The following is a 24,268-nucleotide window of genomic DNA, read 5'->3' on the forward strand; positions in this document are numbered from 1 at the left end:
CCAGGACCGTAGCCGAAGAGGGACTGCCTGACTCCTTGTCGGAAGAGGGACTGCCCGACAAGAGGTCGGCGGTCCCGAGCCCTTATTACAATGCAAAAGTGTATATTTTCTATTGTGGCTTGTGCTGCGGTGCCTGTCACATGGTGCAGGGATGTTTAGGGGGGCACCAGGGCCCATAGCGGAGGGGCAGGGGAAAAGGGGGGCCCGCGAGGGACCTCCAAAGTCACTTCCACCTGCCTTTTAAAGGCGGGCGAACCACCATGAAAGGGCAGGTGGAAAGGGACATTGTAATCCCTACCATTAAACATAATAGGGTTACCCTGTGTCCCACAGAACCTGAGTATGCAGTTATGAGCGACAAACAGTTCTGTCGGGTAAACGAAATCTCCTCAAGGGGAATTGTAAAATAATGTTTTTCATTAAACATTAAATACTAAAAGGGCCTATAAATGACCCCCCATGCATATGTGACACTTCTACTACTCAAAAAACACAAATCTTTATGCATGTTTTGAAAAATTATTTACAAAAACCACTAACACAACACAACCATCAACTTGTTATAAATATAAATTATTTTTCATATATCAAAACATGTATCTCTATCTCTTTTCATTATTACTTACTTAATAATGTTTATGTTAAGAGTCTGATTACGAGTTTTGGCGATGCAGGATCGGTTGGTTCAGCCCCGCCACACTCCCGTAATGCTCTGTAATCTGGCAGTTGGACTGCCAATGCGGCTGTGGCTGAACTGCCACCAACTCTCCACCGTGAGTTTTGCTGTCCTCAGACCGCCAAACTCATAATTAGGCCCTAAGTGTGCATTTTGCTTTTCTAAATTATTAGAACCAGTCATATATATATAATCCTTTTGAAGTAAAACACATTCTCTGGGTTTGCTTAGACTGGTGTAAGTATACCAAATCGAACCACTCCAACCCAAAACTTTCCCAACTATTCCTTAGACTGGAGTGGGAATAGTACATTTCAACTCTCCAAAATCCAACACTTTCCCTACTGTTGAATAACCTGGAGTGGGCATACTAAATATAACCCTTCTGAAGTACAACACTTTCCCTGCTGTTTCTTAAAGTAGAGTGGGAATAATCTATTGTTTTTGCAGTCCAACACTTACCCTAACATTGGTGAAATAAAATGTATAGTATTATTTTTTCTATTTTTTTCTATTTAATATATAATCTTTTTATTTTTTATGTTAATACTATTTTCCGTAAATGCGTGTTTCTGGGGTTCTAATTCATTACTATTTTATATATTGGTGGAATTACTTATATTTTGTTATTGAATTGTTTATATATGTTATGTTTTTTGTGAATATATATATATAAATCCACACAAACTCCTTCCAAGGAAAATTGACAGAGACCCTGGAGGAAACGGTAGGAAGCCTTCTTTTATTTACACAATGGCGAATGCATTTCGGCAGCCCTCTGCCTTCTTCAGCGCCCAAAGCGTCCTGTAAGTGTAGTCACCAGCTGCTGGTAAGTCCCTCCTCTTAAACACTTGCAATTGCAAGCCAGCTCCACCCCCTGTAATCAATTCCCGCACCTGTGTGAAGTCCCGAGTGTAGAGCAGGACTTCATATCCCAGAATGCAGAGTGATGAAGTCTGGGAACTGCGGTGCAGGAGCGAGACACGGAATGCCAAATTGTCATTACGGGGGGGGCAGGGAACAGCATGCGCCCCACAGAACACTAGGATGGAATCTCCTGCTTTGGTGTGCAAATTGCCGAATGCTTCCTCCGGTCCCCCAAGACCACCTCAGCCACGTTATCCAGAGAGTCTGTAGAGCAGGGGCTGACCCACAATGTGCTCTGCCCGGCATGGGATTAATAATCCCAAAACTGGTTTCTTTCTCCCCGGTGTTGGTGGCGGGCGTCTGACCTTTCCAACAAACGCTGGCGAAAGAAAGCGAACTGCAACAGTTCAGGTCCCAGGGAAGCCGGTGCCCAAAACGAGGTGGGGGTCTCTGAAAAGCGTCTCTGGGTGACGCTGCCATTGATCCACACAAACTCCTTCCAAGGAAAAGAGACAGAGACCCTGGAGGAAACGGTAGGAAGCCTTCTTTTATTTACACAATGGCGAATGCATTTCGGCAGCCCTCTGCCTTCTTCACCAAACAACAAGAGAGAAGCGCCAATACTGATGTAACCACTTATATGACTTAATGTCTTCCATATCAAGACTCCTATTCCAGACTGGGGAATGCTATTAAATATCTATTTATTCATCAAATTAAATTGCAGGACATATTAGATGAACCTTAGTACATCATGTCGTTCATGAATTAATGCAAATAAAGAAAAAAGGACACGAAACAGGATAAAATCACCATCAAACCATCATATAATCACTACTCATACATATCACAGTCATCCTACTAACATTCACACATTCATACAGAAGGGCTTCACACAACCTGGGGAATTCAAAGGACCAGTGTGGGAAGTCGTAGATCTACTAAACAATTTACAAACCTTCAAAAAATAAAACTTTTGGCAAACCAATACACCAAATAACAAATAAATTCAATCAATTATTTTACAGAATTTTGACAAAGATAAGCATATCATGAAAAAATCCTAATGTCATGCAAATGAAACATCAGGATAACATTAGCAGATCATATATACACCTATGCGTTTCGAATCCCACCACTCTTGGGGATTCTCATCAGGGCCAAGTAATTCTGGAAAAAAGGAATAGAAACCCATGTAAAAGTTTTATGGATTGGGGACACTGGAGAGCACTACAACACCTCAAGGACACCCAGCTTACCACAACGTGTGAATCCGAGGAACAGAATTTCTTGCAGGAGAATCCTGCAGTCTTTCTGGACAATCAAGAAAAAAGAAAAAGAAAGAAAGAAAGAAAAATAATATAAAAGATAAATCAATAAAGTGATCTCAAAGGCAGCTCTTCATTGGTTCTTAACAACTAGCCAGGGAATTTTACCTTGCCGGGGGGAAAAAAACGTGTCCTTGATGGAGGAGGGTGTGTGGGTCGCTGCCGAGGAACCTGGTGGGCAGGGCACATGATTAGTATCCCGAGAGGTGTAAGGGAGGGGAACTGGCGTACTAAAGACGGAGTTTTGGAGTCTTACCGGCAGGTCCCGGGGCCGCGGGTAGTAGAGGGAAGTTTCTTTTAATTGTTGTCACAAGTCCAATGTGAAGAAGAATTTGATGTCCCCGCTGAAAGTTAAGCAATGCGGTGGGTTTAGTGACTGAATCTCGGAGATTAGAACTAGAAAAGAAACGCCTATCGAAAGCGGGACTCACCGGGGCTATTCGATTGTCGGGTGCCGTCTGGAGTCAGTCAGCGGTCGGGATAGCACTAGTTACCCACGCATGCGCAATGCAAGTTTAGCTGCGTCGGGTGGAAACTCTAATTTAACGAGGAAAATGACGGGCGGGGACCAGGGTGCCACTGCTCTCCCAGGCATGCGCAGGACATATTTGTCTGCGTCCAGTTGGGACTATAATTTCTCAAAACTGCAGCAAGGCAAATGTTAATCATTCAAAATACGACATTGAATTATTGAATTCAAAATCGGACTGCAAAGAAGCAAAAAGAGGGGGAAGTAGTCGGTATGTGGATACCGTAGTCAGGTGAAAAATTCCAATATTCAGAAGATAACAGACAGGCTATGTACAATATAAAAATTTCAGATAAGGACCAGACAAACTATTTACAATTATAAAAATTTCAGACAGCTCGTTAAGTCCGGACACAGCCGTGTCGAACTTCACGATAAGGTGCGCTTCTCTTTTAGAGAGTTTAAGATCCCAATCGCTGCCACGTGGATCTTTTTCAACTTTTGATATCACAGTCCATTTTAAATCGCTTATTTGATGTTGGCACCGGTACCAGTGATTTACCAGTGGTGCAGATTCAACTTTGTTTTTTATTCTTGATTTATGTTGTCCGATTCGATTGCGGATTTCCTGGTTGGTCTTACCTATATATAGGAGTCCACACGGGCATAGTATTCCGTAGACCACAAATTTTGACTTGCAGTTACTAAATGTATCGTGTTTCCACGAAATACCATTGTGTTGAAATAATGACCCTTCGATGGTTAGGTCACAACACAAGCAAGTACCACATTTGTGGTGGCCTAAAATGGGGGTCAAACCCATCATTTGCCGTAGTGTTGGTTGTGTTTCTCTGCTGGATGCTGCTCTTACCACATAGTTGGCCTTCTTCAGCGCCCAAAGCGTCCTGTAAGTGTAGTCACAAGCTGCTGGTAAGTCCCTCCTCTTAAACACTTGCAATTGCAAGCCAGCTCTACCCCCTGTAATCAATTCCCGCACCTGTGTGAAGTTCCGAGTGTAGAGCAGGACTTCATATCCCAGAATGCAGAGTGATGAAGTCTGGGAACTGCGGTGCAGGAGCGAGACACAGAATGCCAAATTGTCATTACTGGGGGCAGGGAACAGCATGCGCCCCACAGAACACTAGGATGGAATCTCCTGCTTTGGTGTGCAAATTGCCGAATGCTTCCTCCGGTCCCCCAAGACCACCTCAGCCACGTTATCCAGAAAGTCTGTAGAGCAGGGGCTGATCCACAATGTGCTCTGCCCGGCATGGGATTAATAATCCCAAAACTGCTTTCTTTCTCCCCGGTGTTGGTGGCGGGCTCCTGACCTTTCCAACAAACGCTGGCGAAACAAAGCGAACTGCAACCGTTCAGGTCCCAGTGAAGCCGGTGCCCAAAACGAGGTGGGGGTCTCTGAAAAGCATCTCTGGGTGACGCTGCCATTGATCCACACAAACTCCTTCCAAGGAAAAGAGACAGAGACCCTGGAGGAAACGGTAGGAAGCCTTCTTTTATTTACACAATGGCGAATGCATTTCAGCAGCCCTCTGCCGCCTTCAGCGCCCAAAGCGTCCTGTAAGTGTAGTCACAAGCTTGTGGTGAGTCCCTCCTCTTAAACACTTGCAATTGCAAGCCAGCTCCACCCCCTGTAATCAATTCCCGCACCTGTGTGAAGTCCCGAGTGTAGAGCAGGACTTCATATCCCAGAATGCAGAGTGATGAAGTCTGGGAACTGCGGTGCAGGAGCGAGACACAGAATGCCAAATTGTTATTACCGGGGGGCAGGGAACAGCATGCGCCCCACAGAACACTAGGATGGAATCTCCTGCTTTGGTGTGCAAATTGCCGAATGCTTCCTCCGGTCCCCCAAGACCACCTCAGCCACGTTATCCAGAGAGTCTGTAGAGCAGGGGCTGATCCACAATGTGCTCTGCCCGGCATGGGAATAACAATCCCAAAACTGCTTTCTTTCTCCCCGGTGTTGGTGGCGGGCTCCTGACCTTTCCAACAAACGCTGGCGAAAGAAAGCGAACTGCAACAGTTCAGGTCCCAGTGAAGCCGGTGCCCAAAACGAGGTGGGGGTCTCTGAAAAGCGTCTCTGGGTGACGCTGCCATTGATCCACACAAACTCCTTCCAAGGAAAAGAGACAGAGACCCTGGAGGAAACGGTAGGAAGCCTTATTTTATTTACACAATGGCGAATGCATTTCGGCAGCCCTCTGCCTTCTTCAGTGCCCAAAGCGTCCTGTAAGTGTAGTCACAAGCTGCCGGTAAGTCCCTCCTCTTAAACACTTGCAATTGCAAGCCAGCTCCACCCCCTGTAATCAATTCCCGCACCTGTGTGAAGTCCCGAGTGTAGAGCAGGACTTCATATCCCAGAATGTAGAGTGGTGAAGTCTGGGAACTGCGGTGCAGGAACGAGACACAGAATGCCAAATTGTCATTACGGGGGGGCAGGGAACAGCATGCGCCCCACAGAACACTAGGATGGAATCTCCTGCTTAGGTGTGCAAATTGCCGAATGCTTCCTCTGGTCCCCCAAGACCACCTCAGCCACGTTATCCAGAGAGTCTGTAGAGCAGGGGCAGATCCACAATGTGCTCTGCCCGGCATGGGATTAATAATCCCAAAACTGCTTTCTTTCTCCCCGGTGTTGGTGGCGGGCTCCTGACCTTTCCAACAAACGCTGGCGAAACAAAGCGAACTGCAACAGTTCAGGTCCCAGTGAAGCCGGTGTCCAAAACGAGGTGGGGGTCTCTGAAAAGCGTCACTGGGTGACGCTGCCATTGATCCACACAAACTCCTTCCAAGGAAAAGAGACAGAGACCCTGGAGGAAACAGTAGGAAGCCTTCTTTTATTTACACAATGGCGAATGCATTTCGGCAGCCCTCTGCCTTCTTCAGCGCCCAAAGCGTCCTGTAAGTGTAGTCACAAGCTGCTGGTAAGTCCCTCCTCTTAAACACTTGCAATTGCAAGACAGCTCCACCCCCTGTAATCAAGTCCCGCACCTGTGTGAAGTCCCGAGTGTAGAGCAGGACTTCATATCCCAGAATGCAGAGTGATGAAGTCCGGGAACTGCGGTGCAGGAGCGAGACACAAAATGCCAAATTGTCATTACGGGGGGGGGGGCAGGGAACAGCATGCGCCGACAGAACACTAGGATGGAATCTCCTGCTTTGGTGTGCAAATTGTCGAATGCTTCCTCCGGTCCCCCAAGACCACCTCAGCCACGTTATCCAGAGAGTCTGGTGGGGGTCTCTAAAAAGCGTCTCTGCAGGACGCTGCCATTGATCCACACAATCTCCTTCCAAGGGAAAGAGACAGAGACCCTGGAGGAAACGGTAGGAAGCATTCTTTTATTTACACATTGGCAAATGCATTTCGGCAGCCCTATGCCTTCTTCAGCGCCCATAGCGTTCTGTAAGTGTAGTCATAAGCTGCTGGTAAGTACCTCCTCTTAAACACTTGCAATTGCAAGCCAGCTCCACCCCCTGCAATCAATTCCCGCACCTGTGTGAAGTCCCGAGTGTAGAGCAGGACTTCATATCCCAGAATGCAGAGTGATGAAGTCTGGGAACTGCGGTGCAGGAGCGAGACACAGAATGCCAAATTGTCATTACGATGGGGCAGGGAACAGCATGCGCCCCACAGAACACTAGGATGGAATCTCCTGCTTTGGTGTGCAAATTGCCGAATGCTTCCTCCGGTCCCCCAAGACCACCTCAGCCACGTTATCCAGAGAGTCTGTAGAGCAGGGGCTGATCCACAATGTGCTCTGCCCGGCATGGGATTAATAATCCCAAAACTGCTTTCTTTCTCCCTGATGTTGGTGGCGGGCTCCTGACCTTTCCAACAAACGCTGGCGAAACAAAGCGAACTGCAACAGTTCAGGTCCCAGTGAAGCCGGTGCCCAAAACGAGGTGGGGGTGTCTGAAAAGCGTCTCTGGGTGACACTGCCATTGATCCACACAAACTCCTTCCAAGGAAAAGAGACAGAGACCCTGGAGGAAACGGTAGGAAGCCTTCTTTTATTTACACAATGGCGAATGCATTTCGGCAGCCCTCTGCCTTCTTCAGCGCCCAAAGCGTCCTGTAAGTGTAGTCACAAGCTGCTGGTAAGTCCCTCCTCTTAAACACTTGCAATTGCAAGCCAGCTCCACCCCCTGTAATCAATTCCCGCACCTGTGTGAAGTCCCGAGTGTAGAGCAGGACTTCATATCCCAGAATGCAGAGTGATGAAGTCCGGGAACTGCGGTGCAGGAGCGAGACACAAAATGCCAAAGTGTCATTACGGGGGGGGGGGGCAGGGAACAGCATGCACCCGACAGAACACTAGGATGGAATCTCCTGCTTTGGTGTGCAAATTGCCGAATGCTTCCTCCGGTCCCCCAAGATCACCTCAGCCACGTTATCCAGAGAGTCTGGTGGGGGTCTCTGAAAAGCGTCTCTGGGTGACGCTGCCATTGATCCACACAATCTCCTTCCAAGGGAAAAAGACAGAGACCCTGGAGGAAACGGTCGGAAGCATTCTTTTATTTACACATTGGCAAATGCATTTCGGCAGCCCTCTGCCTTCTTCAGCGCCCAAAGCGTTCTGTAAGTGTAGTCACAAGCTGCTGGTAAGTACCTCCTCTTAAACACTTGCAATTGCAAGCCAGCTCCACCCCCTGCAATCAATTCCCGCACCTGTGTGAAGTCCCGAGTGTAGAGCAGGACTTCATATCCCAGAATGCAGAGTGATGAAGTCTGGGAACTGCGGTGCAGGAGCGAGACACAGAATGCCAAATTGTCATTACGATGGGGCAGGGAACAGCATGCGCCCCACAGAACACTAGGATGGAATCTCCTGCTTTGGTGTGCAAATTGCCGAATGCTTCCTCCGGTCCCCCAAGACCACCTCAGCCACGTTATCCAGAGAGTCTGTAGAGCAGGGGCTGATCCACAATGTGCTCTGCCCGGCATGGGATTAATAATCCCAAAACTGCTTTCTTTCTCCCTGATGTTGGTGGCGGGCTCCTGACCTTTCCAACAAACGCTGGCGAAACAAAGCGAACTGCAACAGTTCAGGTCCCAGTGAAGCCGGTGCCCAAAACGAGGTGGGGGTGTCTGAAAAGCGTCTCTGGGTGACACTGCCATTGATCCACACAAACTCCTTCCAAGGAAAAGAGACAGAGACCCTGGAGGAAACGGTAGGAAGCCTTCTTTTATTTACACAATGGCGAATGCATTTCGGCAGCCCTCTGCCTTCTTCAGCGCCTAAAGCGTCCTGTAAGTGTAGTCACAAGCTGCTGGTAAGTCCCTCCTCTTAAACACTTGCAATTGCAAGCCAGCTCCACCCCCTGCAATCAATTCCCGCACCTGTGTGAAGTCCCGAGTGTAGAGCAGGACTTCATATCCCAGAATGCAGAGTGATGAAGTCTGGGAACTGCGGTGCAGGAGCGAGACACAGAATGCCAAATTGTCATTACGATGGGGCAGGGAACAGCATGCGCCCCACAGAACACTAGGATGGAATCTCCTGCTTTGGTGTGCAAATTGCCGAATGCTTCCTCCGGTCCCCCAAGACCACCTCAGCCACGTTATCCAGAGAGTCTGTAGAGCAGGGGCTGATCCACAATGTGCTCTGCCCGGCATGGGATTAATAATCCCAAAACTGCTTTCTTTCTCCCTGATGTTGGTGGCGGGCTCCTGACCTTTCCAACAAACGCTGGCGAAACAAAGCGAACTGCAACAGTTCAGGTCCCAGTGAAGCCGGTGCCCAAAACGAGGTGGGGGTGTCTGAAAAGCGTCTCTGGGTGACACTGCCATTGATCCACACAAACTCCTTCCAAGGAAAAGAGACAGAGACCCTGGAGGAAACGGTAGGAAGCCTTCTTTTATTTACACAATGGCGAATGCATTTCGGCAGCCCTCTGCCTTCTTCAGCGCCCAAAGCGTCCTGTAAGTGTAGTCACAAGCTGCTGGTAAGTCCCTCCTCTTAAACACTTGCAATTGCAAGCCAGCTCCACCCCCTGTAATCAATTCCCGCACCTGTGTGAAGTCCCGAGTGTAGAGCAGGACTTCATATCCCAGAATGCAGAGTGATGAAGTCCGGGAACTGCGGTGCAGGAGCGAGACACAAAATGCCAAAGTGTCATTACGGGGGGGGGGGGGCAGGGAACAGCATGCACCCGACAGAACACTAGGATGGAATCTCCTGCTTTGGTGTGCAAATTGCCGAATGCTTCCTCCGGTCCCCCAAGACCACCTCAGCCACGTTATCCAGAGAGTCTGGTGGGGGTCTCTGAAAAGCGTCTCTGGGTGACGCTGCCATTGATCCACACAATCTCCTTCCAAGGGAAAAAGACAGAGACCCTGGAGGAAACGGTCGGAAGCATTCTTTTATTTACACATTGGCAAATGCATTTCGGCAGCCCTCTGCCTTCTTCAGCGCCCAAAGCGTTCTGTAAGTGTAGTCACAAGCTGCTGGTAAGTACCTCCTCTTAAACACTTGCAATTGCAAGCCAGCTCCACCCCCTGCAATCAATTCCCGCACCTGTGTGAAGTCCCGAGTGTAGAGCAGGACTTCATATCCCAGAATGCAGAGTGATGAAGTCTGGGAACTGCGGTGCAGGAGCGAGACACAGAATGCCAAATTGTCATTACGATGGGGCAGGGAACAGCATGCGCCCCACAGAACACTAGGATGGAATCTCCTGCTTTGGTGTGCAAATTGCCGAATGCTTCCTCCGGTCCCCCAAGACCACCTCAGCCACGTTATCCAGAGAGTCTGTAGAGCAGGGGCTGATCCACAATGTGCTCTGCCCGGCATGGGATTAATAATCCCAAAACTGCTTTCTTTCTCCCTGATGTTGGTGGCGGGCTCCTGACCTTTCCAACAAACGCTGGCGAAACAAAGCGAACTGCAAGAGTTCAGGTCCCAGTGAAGCCGGTGCCCAAAACGAGGTGGGGGTGTCTGAAAAGCGTCTCTGGGTGACACTGCCATTGATCCACACAAACTCCTTCCAAGGAAAAGAGACAGAGACCCTGGAGGAAACGGTAGGAAGCCTTCTTTTATTTACACAATGGCGAATGCATTTCGGCAGCCCTCTGCCTTCTTCAGCGCCCAAAGCGTCCTGTAAGTGTAGTCACAAGCTGCTGGTAAGTCCCTCCTCTTAAACACTTGCAATTGCAAGCCAGCTCCACCCCCTGTAATCAATTCCCGCACCTGTGTGAAGTCCCGAGTGTAGAGCAGGACTTCATATCCCAGAATGCAGAGTGATGAAGTCCGGGAACTGCGGTGCAGGAGCGAGACACAAAATGCCAAAGTGTCATTACGGGGGGGGGGGCAGGGAACAGCATGCACCCGACAGAACACTAGGATGGAATCTCCTGCTTTGGTGTGCAAATTGCCGAATGCTTCCTCCGGTCCCCCAAGACCACCTCAGCCACGTTATCCAGAGAGTCTGGTGGGGGTCTCTGAAAAGCGTCTCTGGGTGACGCTGCCATTGATCCACACAATCTCCTTCCAAGGGAAAAAGACAGAGACCCTGGAGGAAACGGTAGGAAGCATTCTTTTATTTACACATTGGCAAATGCATTTCGGCAGCCCTCTGCCTTCTTCAGCGCCCAAAGCGTTCTGTAAGTGTAGTCACAAGCTGCTGGTAAGTACCTCCTCTTAAACACTTGCAATTGCAAGCCAGCTCCACCCCCTGCAATCAATTCCCGCACCTGTGTGAAGTCCCGAGTGTAGAGCAGGACTTCATATCCCAGAATGCAGAGTGATGAAGTCTGGGAACTGCGGTGCAGGAGCGAGACACAGAATGCCAAATTGTCATTACGATGGGGCAGGGAACAGCATGCGCCCCACAGAACACTAGGATGGAATCTCCTGCTTTGGTGTGCAAATTGCCGAATGCTTCCTCCGGTCCCCCAAGACCACCTCAGCCACGTTATCCAGAGAGTCTGTAGAGCAGGGGCTGATCCACAATGTGCTCTTCCCGGCATGGGATTAATAATCCCAAAACTGCTTTCTTTCTCCCCGGTGTTGGTGGCGGGCTCCTGACCTTTCCAACAAACGCTGGCGAAACAAAGCGAACTGCAACAGTTCAGGTCCCAGTGAAGCCGGTGCCCAAAACGAGGTGGGGGTGTCTGAAAAGCGTCTCTGGGTGACACTGCCATTGATCCACACAAACTCCTTCCAAGGAAAAGAGACAGAGACCCTGGAGGAAACGGTAGGAAGCCTTCTTTTATTTACACAATGGCGAATGCATTTCGGCAGCCCTCTGCCTTCTTCAGCGCCCAAAGCGACCTGTAAGTGTAGTCACAAGCTGCTGGTACGTCCCTCCTCTTAAACACTTGCAATTGGCAAGCCAGCTCCACCCCCTGTAATCAATTCCTGCACCTGTGTGAAGTTCCGAGTGTAGAGCAGGACTTCATATCCCAGAATGCAGAGTGATGAAGTCTGGGAACTGCGGTGCAGGAGCGAGACACAGAATGCCAAATTGTCATTACGGGGGGGGGGCAGGGAACGGCATGCGCCCCACAGAACACTAGGATGGAATCTCCTACTTTGGTGTGCAAATTGCTGAATGCTTCCTCCGGTCCCCCAAGACCACCTCAGCCCTGTTATCGAGAGAGTCTTTAGAGCAGGGGCTGAGCCATAATGTGCTCTGCCCGGCATGGGATTAATAAACCCAAAACTGCTTTTTTTCTCCCCGGTGTTGGTGGCGGGCTCCTGAGGCGATGAGTTATAGTTACTTCTATGGTTTTTAGAGTTTAAAACGTCATGCTGTTTCTGGACATTTCACATAACTATAAAGTAACTTTAACCTTTGTTTTTCTCAGTGAATTATATATATATATATATATATATATATATATTACCTACTGGCGGTCGCCAGTAGGTATATATAGTTAGGATTTTTTCTCTATGGGTTTTTTGAAAATTCTATGTCTAATAACTTTGGCGTTTGTGGACGGAATTGGCTGAAATTTTCAGGAAAATGGAACATTTTGTTTCTGAGCAGCCCCTGAAAATTTTGGGGGGGTTCGTCAAGGGGGGGCCGAGAAAAAAGGGGGGTCCCAAAACACGTTTTTCCCATGTTAATTTCCATAGGGCGGTTGGCCTCACTTTTAGCGCGAACGGCTGAATGGATTTGCACGAAACTTGGCAAAATTGTAGGGACTGGTAGCCCGATGTGCCTTTTGTAGGTCTCAATATATGTGCTCCAGTGGATTTTGAGAAATTAACGTTTAAAAAAAAGATATATATCTGTAACAGCGGACTGGGCAGCGGCCCAGGACGCGTACTTTTCGCGCAACGGAGCTTTGTGAAGCGAAGCTGATTGGTTCTCCGGCGTCTGTCAACATTCCAAACAGTCCGTAGCGGCCGCCATCTTGTCTCTCGGTAGGATCGAGAGACAAGAGGAGGCGAAAGCGAAGGGGCAAATGACCATAAGGGGGAATAGTAGATCCTCGCTGACCCCCTAGGTTTGATGTGGAGGTTTTAAAAGGGCCCCGCGGGGCAAAAAAAAAAAATAATAATAATAATCGAACGGCTGAATGGATTTGCACGAAACTTGGTAAAATATTAGGGACTGGTAGCCCGATGTGCCTTTGCTAGGTCTCAATATATGTGCTCCAGTGGATTTTGAGAAATTAACGTTCAAAAAAAGATATATATCTGTAACACCGCACCGCTTCGCGTACTTTTCGCGTTACGGAGCTTTGCGAAGCGAAGCTGATTGGCTCTCCGGTGTCTGTAAACATTCCAAACAGTCCGTAGCGGCCGCCATCTTGTCTCTCGGTAGGATCGAACAGCTGAATGGATTTGCACGAAACTTGGCAAAATTGTAGGGACTGGTAGCCCGATGTGCCTTTGCTAGGTCTCAATATATGTGCTTCAGTGCATTTTGAGAAATTAACGTTCAAAAACAAGATATATATCTGTAACAGCGCTCCGCTTCGCGGAGATAAAATTATATGTGTATTACCTAGCTGTTGCTAACACCAGTTAGCGACGGCTAGTAGAAGATAGCGACCATCTTGGGCCCCACTTTGCATGTGAGTGATATTTATCACTAATGACATGGAAAGTGGGCATGCCAAGATGTTAGCGACTGGAAACAGTCGCTAACATCGCTATCTCCTATTATCAACTTTTGGAAATATTCGAGATAAGCGCGAATATCTCCAAAAGCTACCACCTGCCCTGAGCAGTTCTTAGCCATGTTATCCAATGGGAGGTGGATAACATGGCTAAGAGCATTAGCTCGGTAATGCATGAATATCGCTGAGTTTTCAGCGATATTAATGCATTGCGGTCGTTTTTTATCGTATTTCCGATAAACCTTGATAATAGCAAGGTTTATCTGCGATAATTTCTGACGGTAAAAAAATCGTTGCTAAGCATCGTTAGGGATAAATATCGCTTAACTTTGGTAATATGCCCCAACGTCTGTTAACGTTCGATTCGAAGGAAATCAGGAAGTGTTGAAAAACATTGTCTGCGCCATCTTGTCTTTTTTCAAATGCCACACTTTTGTCGTGCACGGCAGCCATTTTAGATGCCTTGACCAGACCCACTCTGTGCACGCTGTCGATCCTTAGCATGGCTCCCCACCCTCGCAAGCATCTCCCCCAGGCAGTGGTCACCCCCGCTCTCTGTCTTATGCATGGGTAATAAACCTCCCCCCATCTGCGCTGCTCTTCCCTGAGAATCACACCCTGTGCCCGCCCGACACCTCCCTTTCGCCCTATTCACTACCGCACCCTCTGACACTCCTTTTCCTCTGTGTCCGATTGTCCAGGCTGGTCCTAGGGTATCAGCTAGCCCTGCAGATGTAGTTTTCGGCCACAGCTGTAAAGAATCACCCCTCTTGAAAGGAGTTATAGTAGATCAAGGCCCACACTCGATGAGATCCGGCACAGCAGAAGCGTTGCTATTATCTGAAAAGCATCCTGTATTGTGATTGGGGAGGGGACCGAGCCTGAAGCGGAAGATTCCAGGGATGACTCTTTGTACATCAAAGTTTTTACAATTATGTGTCACATTAAATATATATAGCACTCCGACAAAGTAGTAAGATTATAAAACTTTAATAATTTATAAATATATACAAGAAAACAAAAATAGTAATAACATATAAACATTTTTAGGGAAAAACAACGAAGTAGCGGTCGGCTGTGCGAATAGTCCCAACGCAGCACAACGTCCAGATTTCCGGCGTGGGGCGTCGCGGGGGGTGGGTCATCAGTAGCAAACTGTTGTGCGAATAGTTCCAAGGCAGCAGAACGCGCCGAAATCTAGATGACACGAAAGTGATGTCTAGTAAGTTGCCACCCAGCAAATAACGGCATGGGGCGTCGCGGGGGGTGGGTCATCAGTAGCAAACTGTTGCGCGAATAGTTCCAAGGCAGCAGAACGATGGCACCAAGGTGATGTCCAGTAAGTTGCCGCACTGGTTTTGGTATCCTACAATGCTGCTCCGAATAACGGCGTGGGGCGCCCCGGGGGAGGCGGTGTGAACGGGCCTCTCCAGGTGGAGTGTCATCTGTTGTAGTGGGGCGCCCCTTTACCGTTTCAGTTGCCATTCCGTCCGTTTTTGGTCCACTGTGTCAAATGCCGCAATTCAGCTGAGTTGCGCCCACTCTTGCGGTGCAGCGATAGGCGGCTGTCACAGGAGTCTCAAAATGGCGGCAGGCTCTTTCCTTTTTGGGCCTGGTCCACTGAAATGGCCCTGGGACACCTTGGAAATCGGACGCTTGTCTGCTAGGTCTTGGACCCCATTCTCGAAAGCGTCCCCTCCGCCTTGAGAATTCATCAAAAGTTTTGGGGGCTCCGACTCCTGCAGGCTTCTGGTGGGGAGCGGCTGCCATGATTGCTCGCGGAATGACCACGACTGAGCTACGAGATGGTGGTGCTCTCATGCTGACGCCAGCTTCAGTCTGAAACATCCAGAAACAAGGTGCGGCTTTCATCGTTTGGGAAAAAAAAAAAGTTTTCATCCAATGAAAAGTGTTGTTTTTAGGTCACATGATCAAGCCTTCCATCATTAGGAAACCAAAAGTAAAATGAACCAATGAAAAGTTTTATAAACAAGTCACATGACCTGTTATGCGGCATAGGGTGTAAAATGCGGCGAAAATACGTTGGCACGTGAGGCGGCGTCAGTAGCGGACCGATGTGCGAATAGGCCGAAGGCAATACAACGCGCCAAGATCCGGATGGCACCGAGGTGGTGTCCAGCAAGTTGCAGCACTGGTGTGGCCATCCTACAATGCTGAAAGTCGGCGTGGGGCGCCCCGTTGGCCTGTGAGTTTGCGTCAGTAGCGGACCGATGTGCGAATAGGCCGAAGGCAGCACAACGCGCCAAGATCCGGATGGCACCGAGGTGGTGTCTAGTAAGTTGCCGCACTGGTGTGGCCATCCAACAATGCTGTAAGTCGGCGTGGGGCGCCCCGTTGGCCTGTGAGTTTGCGTCAGTAGCGGACCGATGTGCGAATAGGCCGAAGGCAGCACAACGCGCCAAGATCCGGATGGCACCGAGGTGGTGTCTAGTAAGTTGCCGCACTGGTGTGGCCATCCTACAATGCTGAAAGTCGGCGTGGGGCGCCCCGTTGGCCTGTGAGATGGCGTCAGTAGCGGACCGATGTGTGAATGGGGCCGAAGGCAGCGCAACAATATTTTCGGAATAGAAGACACCACTAGGCGCTGAGATGCCAAGATCCGGATGGCACCGAGGTGGTGTGTAGCAAGTTGCCGCACTGGTGTGGCCATCCTACAATGCTGAAAGTCGGCGTGGGGCGCCCCGTTGGCCTGTGAGTTTGCGTCAGTAGCGGACCGATGTGCGAATAGGCCGAAGGCAGCACAACGCGCCAAGATCCGGATGGCACCGAGGTGGTGTCTAGTAAGTTGTCGCACTTCTGTGGCCATCCTACAATGTTGAAAGTCGGCGTGGGGCGCCCCGTTGGCCTGTGAGATGGCGTCAGTAGCGGACCGATGTGCGAATGGGGCCAAAGGCAGCGCAACAATATTTTCTGATTTGAAGACACCACAAGGCGCTGAGATGCCAAGATCCGGATGGCACCGAGGTGGTGTCTAGCAAGTTGTGGCACTGGTGTGGCCATCGTACAATGGTAAAAGTCGGCGTGGGGCGCCCTGTTGGCCTGTGAGATGGTGTCAGTAGCGGACTGATGTGTGAATGGGGCCAAAGGCAGCGCAACAATATTTTCTACTATATTTTCGGAGTAGAAGACACCACAAGGCGCTGAGATGCCAAGATCCGGATGGCACCGAGGTGATGTCTAAGTTGCGGACCGATGTGCGAATGGGGCCAAAGGTAGCGTAACAAGATTTTCTGTATGGAAGATACCACTAGGCGTTGAGATGCCAAGATTCGGATGGCACCGAGGTGATGTCTAGCAAGTTGTGCCACTGGTGTGGCCATCGTACAATGGTAAAAGTCGGCGTGGGGCGCCCTATTGGCCTGTGAGATGGTGTCAGTAGCGGACTGATGTGCGAATGGGGCCAAAGGCAGCGCAACAATATTTTCTGACTGACACCACAAGGCGCTGAGATGCCAAGATCCGGATGGCACCGAGGTGATGTCTAAGTTGCGGACTGATGTGCGAATGGGGCCAAAGGCAGCGTAACAAGATTTTCTGTATGGAAGATACCACTAGGCGTTGAGATGCCAAGATTCGGATGGCACCGAGGTGATGTCTAGCAAGTTGGTGTGGTCATCCTACAATGCTGAAACTCGGCGTGGGTCACCCCATTAGCCTGTGAGATGGCGTCAGTAGCGGACCGATGTGCGAATAGGCCGAAGGCAGCACAACGCGCCAAGATCCGGATGTCACCGTGGTGGTTTCATAGTTGAGAGGCACTTCATCTGCAGTGGGGCGCCGAGATCCGGATGGCACCGAGGTGATGTCTAGCAAGTTGCTGTACTGGTGTGGTCATCCTACAATGCTGAAATGTAGTGGGGCGCCCATTTACCGTTTCAGTTGCCATTCAGCTGAGTTTCGGCTGCTCTTGATGCTACAGCGACAGGCGGCTGCAAGAGGACTCTCAAAATGGCGGCCTGTTCTTTGTATTTGGGCCTGGTCCACTAAAATGGCCCTGGTACACCTTAGAACTCGGACGCTCGATTTTTTTTCCTTTCCTGTACATGCAAAAAAAGGTAAATGCCCGGTACGTTACACGCTTCATCTGCCACGATGAACTCTCCAGAGGAACCGAAAAAAAATATAGTTGTGGTAACTATACCATGCATCGTCATATGGAGAGGTGGCACCAATTAATTATAGTGCTGCATAAAAGAGAGATTTGGAGGAGAACCCCTGACCTGCTAGTACATTCATCAAAGAAGTGGCACTGAGAGCTTCAGAGGCAAGGGAAACGGTCCCAAATATTTAGAAGAACTTTGGAAAGATTAAAATGACATGTTTAGATTGTGGTAAATTAATTTCATGTGGACAGATGAGTGTTACTCTAATAAATACAGCATATGAACATCATCATAGTCGATGGTTGGTAGAGACATTTTGAGTATATTCTGGACCTGCCCGTCCTCGCCCAAAATGGCGCCGGAATAAATGGGACTCGTAACTCCTTGTTGTGTACTGGTTGCAGAACCTTGAAATCACGAGATACGTATGCAGTTTTGAAGCACATGGCGGGCGGGGACGAGAATTGATTGAATATTTCGACATCCCTATTGATATTAAGTTCTGATGTGTTATTGATTACTGTGCTGTTGAAAATTCGAATTAACGTCACCCATGGTACTTGCCCGCAAATGTATATCTAGATAATTTTATTGTAACTGGCCCTGTCGTATTTTAATTATAAAATGTACGTCCACCGATTTCGTAACTGTTAGACACCTTAGTTCTTGCAACCTAATGGCCCGCCCGTTACGTTCCTCTACAGTGTAAATGTCTATTCATCATATACGATTACAGTTTGCTCCGTGGCAGGCCCACGTGGTTATAGGCTCGTATTTGTATAATGAAATTTTCACAATAAAGGTTTTTAAAAGAAAACATGGTAGTAGTATATACATTGGTAAAGTTTTTAATAATAGTCACTGTTTTAGAATCATTAAAAGGCAAGTGAAATAAAGCAGACCAATTACATGAAGGGTAAAAGGTATAATACGAAGGAACGCAGTAAAGATAAATGGTCAAGGGCTGTTGTGTTTTCTATTCCTGCAACATAAAGTGATCGATAAGAATCTCATATTCAGGCGTATCGGCGACTAAGACAGCAGGTCGACCCTCTTTTGCTCAACGGCTCCGTCATGGGACGAAGAAACGCTCTTTTTCTCGAAAAAAGAATATATTTTACTTGCAGGACAGTTGTAAAATTTCCGGGAAAGTACATTAGCCTGGAACATTATAACATATATTTAAGAAAAAATAATGTTCGGAAGTAATTAAAAGCGTAATTTTTAGGTGATATGACCAAGGCTTTCATCATTAGAATAAGAAAAGTAAAATGAACCAATGAAAAGTTTTATTAACAAGTCACATGACTTGTTATGCTTACGTTACGCGCTGCGCGCCCCGGATGACTTCCGGATGCGCTAACGCGGCGCGTCATATGACGCATTACGCGACAACGCAGGTCCAGAATATAGTCAAAATGTCTCCACCAACCAGCGGTCGAAACACAACCCCTTTCAGCAGGCTAAATAGTTCTGTTAAATGACAACAGAAGGGACAGGCAACAAGAACCATCAGTCAAAGAGGGGAGGGCTAGGTCTTCTCTACCGGGTTACATTGGGGCGCTACCGGAACTGATCGAATTGGTAGTCTACAGTGTTTCTGGATGTTTCAGACTGAAGCTGGGGTTAGCATGAGAGCACCACCATTTCGTAGCTCCGTTGTGGCCATTCCGCAACCAATCATGGCAGCCGCTCTTTATCGTTATTTTGGGCGGGGTGGGTGGCGGAGCCGAGCTGTTTTGCAGCCATCATTGTGTGGAGTTCAGTTCATCTTACTAGTTTTGTATTTGTCATGAGGGGTTGTTCCTAATGTTTCTATTTTAGCGAGGTCAAAAAGAGATCCCATTAGTGGCCTACTGATTTTACTCGATTCCTTTTCTTTTTTTTTACACGATTTTTCGTTATCTGCAAAGACTAAACAGAGTATTGCGACTCTGTGTTTGTTTGTAAATAGAGAATGAACCAAAGAGAACTAATTCTAAAACAGTAAATACTTGGATAACAATCAATCAAATGGAGAGAGAAGCAGGCACGACGGATTACAACGGGGGCAAAGGCCTGCGTTAACTACCTTTCACTATCTGCAAAGAGAGAGTACTCCTAATAGAAATGAGGGGGGGGGGCACCATTCAAAGCAGATCAGTGTGCATAAACACGAAAATGTTTTCACTTACCACGTACTTGACATTCGACAGCTTATGATATTTGCTATTAAAAAACCATTGAAATTCACTGAAAAAACCATAGGTTATAGACCATATATAGTTAGTAATTAGCATTTACAAAACCTTGAAAATTCACTGAAAAAACCGTAGGTTATAGACCATATATAGTTAGGAATTAGCATTTAAAAAACCTTATTTTACTCACACAAAACCATTGAAATTCCATATATAGTTAGTTGCACTAACTATATATTGCGCACCCGCAATCCACTGCTGATGATGTCACATATTACATCATTCATGACATGGTCAGTGACATCACTGATGACATCACTGATGACATCTCAAATGACATCACTGATGACATCACTGATGACATCTCATTTGTCATCAATGACCACATCACTGATGATATCATTCATGTGACAATACAATGCATCTCCTCACATTTTAATATAACCTCTGTTTCACCCAGTGTTAAAAACAGAGTATAATTTTTGAAACCATTGACACACCAATACTAGTTACTACATACGTACTCACTGATTCCTACGTCTACACACACATTCACTCATTCACCCATACAATCATTCATACATACAATCACTCATGTTTACAACACTATCATATGCACTCATACACCTATACAGACACTCACACTCTGCCACTCATCCATGGAGTTACTCACACACCTAGTCAGTCCTGTAAAGAATCAATCACACTTCCATTTTCTACTCTATACAGTTAAACATAGAGCACCTTACGTTTTCAACCATATACTAACACATACTTACTCTCTTATACAATCATTGATACAAGTACACATTGATCTGTACAGAGTCACACACCTCCCAGCCAGCCACACACACACTCAGTCTCCCATGCAAATACTTGGGCAATCAATCAATAACCCATATAGTTACTCATATAGCTACTGATCAACACATGCAGCAGTTTACAGAACAACAGACATAATGATGCACAAATTAAGACACTTTAGTCACTAACCCATGCACTCAGTGAGACACATTTAATCACTCACTCATACATTCAGTCATGCACCTACTAAATCCTTCGTCCAGACACTTATACATCCACTCATTCTTCAATATGTAAGACATATTTTAACTTTACAGAAACATAGTCACTGGATGTTGTCATCAGTGATGTCATCAGTGATGTCATTTGAGATGTCATCAGTGATGTCATCAGTGATGTCACTGACCATGTCATGAATGATGTAATATGTGACATCATCAGCAGTGGATTGCGGGTGCGCAATATATAGTTAGTGCAACTAACTATATATGGAATTTCAGTGGTTTTGTGTGAGTAAAATAAGGTTTTTTAAATGCTAATTCCTAACTATATATGGTCTATAACCTATGGTTTTTTCAGTGAATATATATATATATATATATATATATATATATATATATATATATATATACCAGCTTTCTTGCAGGCAAACTTGCGATGGTATTTGAAGCGGCATGCCTGAGCCGTGGAGTGAGCCCTGGGGCTATGTTAGCCCACCATGGAGACGCCCTATAGCGCCACCGAGAGGGAGCAAGGGGCTCTTGTTGGCAGATAAAGGACAGCAGCGTCTTGCGATGTGATGCAGCACACCCCACTGTGGTTAATTTCTAACAAAGATGTGTGCTCAAGGGCAGGCTACCCACTGGGGAGGACAGGTAACTACAAATACCAGGATGCCATCTGACTGGCCACGCCCACTGAGGCGGGAGTTATAATGTTGTGTAGCTGCCAGAAAAATCGTTTGCCTTTGAGTACTAGCCCGAGCCTCTGATGAAGTAGAGATACGAAACGCGTCAGGCTGAACTTCTATGCTGTTGCTGAAATTTGCATCCATTTCACTGCTGCTTCCAACAAGGATATTAAAAGGCTGAAACTTACCTTGCTTGTGGGCTCCTCCTTTCTTGCAGGCAAACTTGCGATGGTATTTGGAGCGGCACGCCTGAGCCGTGGAGTGAGCCCTGGGGCTATGTTAGCCCACCATGGAGACGCCCTACAGTGCCACCGAGAGGGAGCAAGGGGCTCTTGTTGGCAGATAAAGGACAGCTGCGTCTTGCGGTGTGATGCAGCACACCCCACTGTGGTTAATTTCTAACAAAGATGTGTGCTCAAGGGCAGGCTACCCACTGGGGAGGACAGGTAACTACAAATACCAGGATGCCATCTGACTGGCCACGCCCACTGAGGCGGGAGTTATAATGCTGTGTAGCTGCCAGAAAAATCGTTTGCCTTTGAGTACTAGCCCGAGCCTCTGATGAAGTAGAGATACGAAACGCGTCAGGCTGGACTTCTATGCTGTTGCTGAAATTTGCATCCATTTCACTGCTGCTTCCAACAAGGATATTAAAAGGCTGAAACTTACCTTGCTTGTGGGCTCCTCCTTTCTTGCAGGCAAACTTGCGATGGTATATATATATCTATATATATATATATATATATATATATATATATTTTTTTTTTTTTTCTTTTTTTTTTCTTCTCGATGATCCCTCTCACGGATCAAAGTTGAGGAGCAATCTAGGGGATATATATTCTTTTAATTTTATTTCGCCACAAACAAAAACGCCCGACAGACGCGTTTCGGCTACATGCCTTTGTCAATGTCGGGGAGGTAAACAATTCCTGTTCATTTTAAACTAAACAATAAAGTTCATTGACATAGAAAGGGTAGAGCAGTTCATTCATGTCATGAAAAGCGAGGGTGGGAAACACACCATCTCTTTTGTGCATTTTTCATGGGGGCCATCTTAGGATGTGTTCTAAATCATACATTCCTATTTCATTGCTCTCTTTTGCAACAACTATTTACACATAATTACATAATGTACAAATGATATAATGCAAAGTTACTTCCTGTACAGATTGGCATATATTTATACTCTATGTACAGTTATTGTATTTCCAGATTCCTGCTCTGTACGTTAGTGCACTATATACAGAAGCTAGTTTGCCCCGAATGAGCATTCCCTTTAGGTGTTTACAGCAATCTAGTCCTGAATGGGCATATCGTCCTAGGTGAATGCCATCCATTCTCCTGACTTCTAAGTTCCTTTCTCTGAAACCCCCCCAAAATTGTAAGGATGGCTACCCTTGAATTTAAATTACATCTCCCCTGCCTCTCCCACCAATGGCTCTTATTCTAAGTGTGTAGTCGGACTTCCTCATGCAAATTTACAGAACATTCTCTATTGAGTGTCAGAAATATGTTCACAGAGTTCCTCCTCGTTGTTTAACCCTGAGGGGCTTTTTGTCTGCATCTCAATTATATATTCAAGTGTTCGCAATTTTTTTTACCCCCCTTTCATCCTTTGGGATATGGTCTGGACAAAAGAATTTCAAAAGATTAGAGTTCGATTTGTGGAGCTCTTGAAAGTGGCGTGCCACTGGGTATGTTACATAACAGTTCTTAATGGGACACATGTGCTCAAGCACCCTCTTCTTTGTCTTATGGATAGTACTCCCTACATAATTGAGCTCCTTAGGACATGATAGGCAGTATATAACAAATTCTGTATTACAATTCATTAGTTTGTTGATCTTTCTCTTCGTTTTTCTGCCCGGAATGGAAAATTCTTTTACCTTTTGGCCATTCCTACAGGCCTTGCAGCTCATGCAAGGGTAAAATCCTGTCACTGCATCTTTTCTCTTCTGATTCTTAGTGAAGTAACTTCTCACAAGGTGGTCTTTGAGGGCGGGCCTCTCCTATATGTTATAAGGGGTGTCTCAGGTAAATGTTTCCCTATCACCAGGTCTGACTTAAGCACCTTCCAATTCCTGCGGAAGATTTGGACAATCTCTGATGATTGTGCTGAGTAGTCCGTTATCCTTCTCAGCTCATTTTTGGATTCAGTGTCTCGAGATTCCCTTTCACCCATTATCATATTCTTTCTTTCCAGATGTTCTCCTTTCTTTTCAGTCCCCTTCAAAATCCTTTCCTTGTACCATCTCTCTTAGTCTACAGAATGACTCATTGTTGGCCTTTTGAAATTCCTTGTCTGTTGTGCAGTTGCGTCTTAGTCTGACAAGTTCCCCACAAGGGATCCCTTTGATCACACTGTCCGGATGGAAACTGCCGTTGTGAAGCGTGCTGTTTCCAGCCGTTGGTTTCCGGTACAGTGAAGTCTGTATGTTCCCTTCCTCAATGTATTCTAATTGATCTAAATTTGATACCGGAGTCTCACTGATACATTCTGTAAATGTCAAATTACAATCATTGTTGTTGAGGGCCGCTACATAGATTTCAACCTCCGCTCATGACCCCTTCCAAAAAATGAAGAGCCACTGTGTATTTCACTCCTCTGTACGCCACTCCACTCCACTCTATAAAAATCCACTGTACGGCACTACCTTGTACGACAGTCCTCCATTGCAAACTATAACACTAAACTTCACGATCCCCCACTCAACAACAGTACACGCTATGATTTGAAACACTTTTTTATTCAAAAATAAAAACCAATAGACCAACTTTAAACTACACAAACATTAGAAATTGTAACAATATAGTTAT

At 46.9% G+C, this 24,268-nt stretch overlaps 1 protein-coding gene across 1 annotated transcript in view; it reads left to right on the forward strand.

The window, feature by feature from the left end:
• Positions 1-24,268, forward strand: part of LOC144768429 (protein-glutamine gamma-glutamyltransferase E-like) — a 382,753-nt gene that overhangs the window by 218,534 nt on the left and 139,951 nt on the right. The gene's annotated exons all lie outside the window — the stretch shown is intronic.

This window comes from Lissotriton helveticus, chromosome 7, assembly GCF_964261635.1.
Source record: "Lissotriton helveticus chromosome 7, aLisHel1.1, whole genome shotgun sequence".
Taxonomy (NCBI): Eukaryota; Metazoa; Chordata; class Amphibia; order Caudata; family Salamandridae; genus Lissotriton; species Lissotriton helveticus.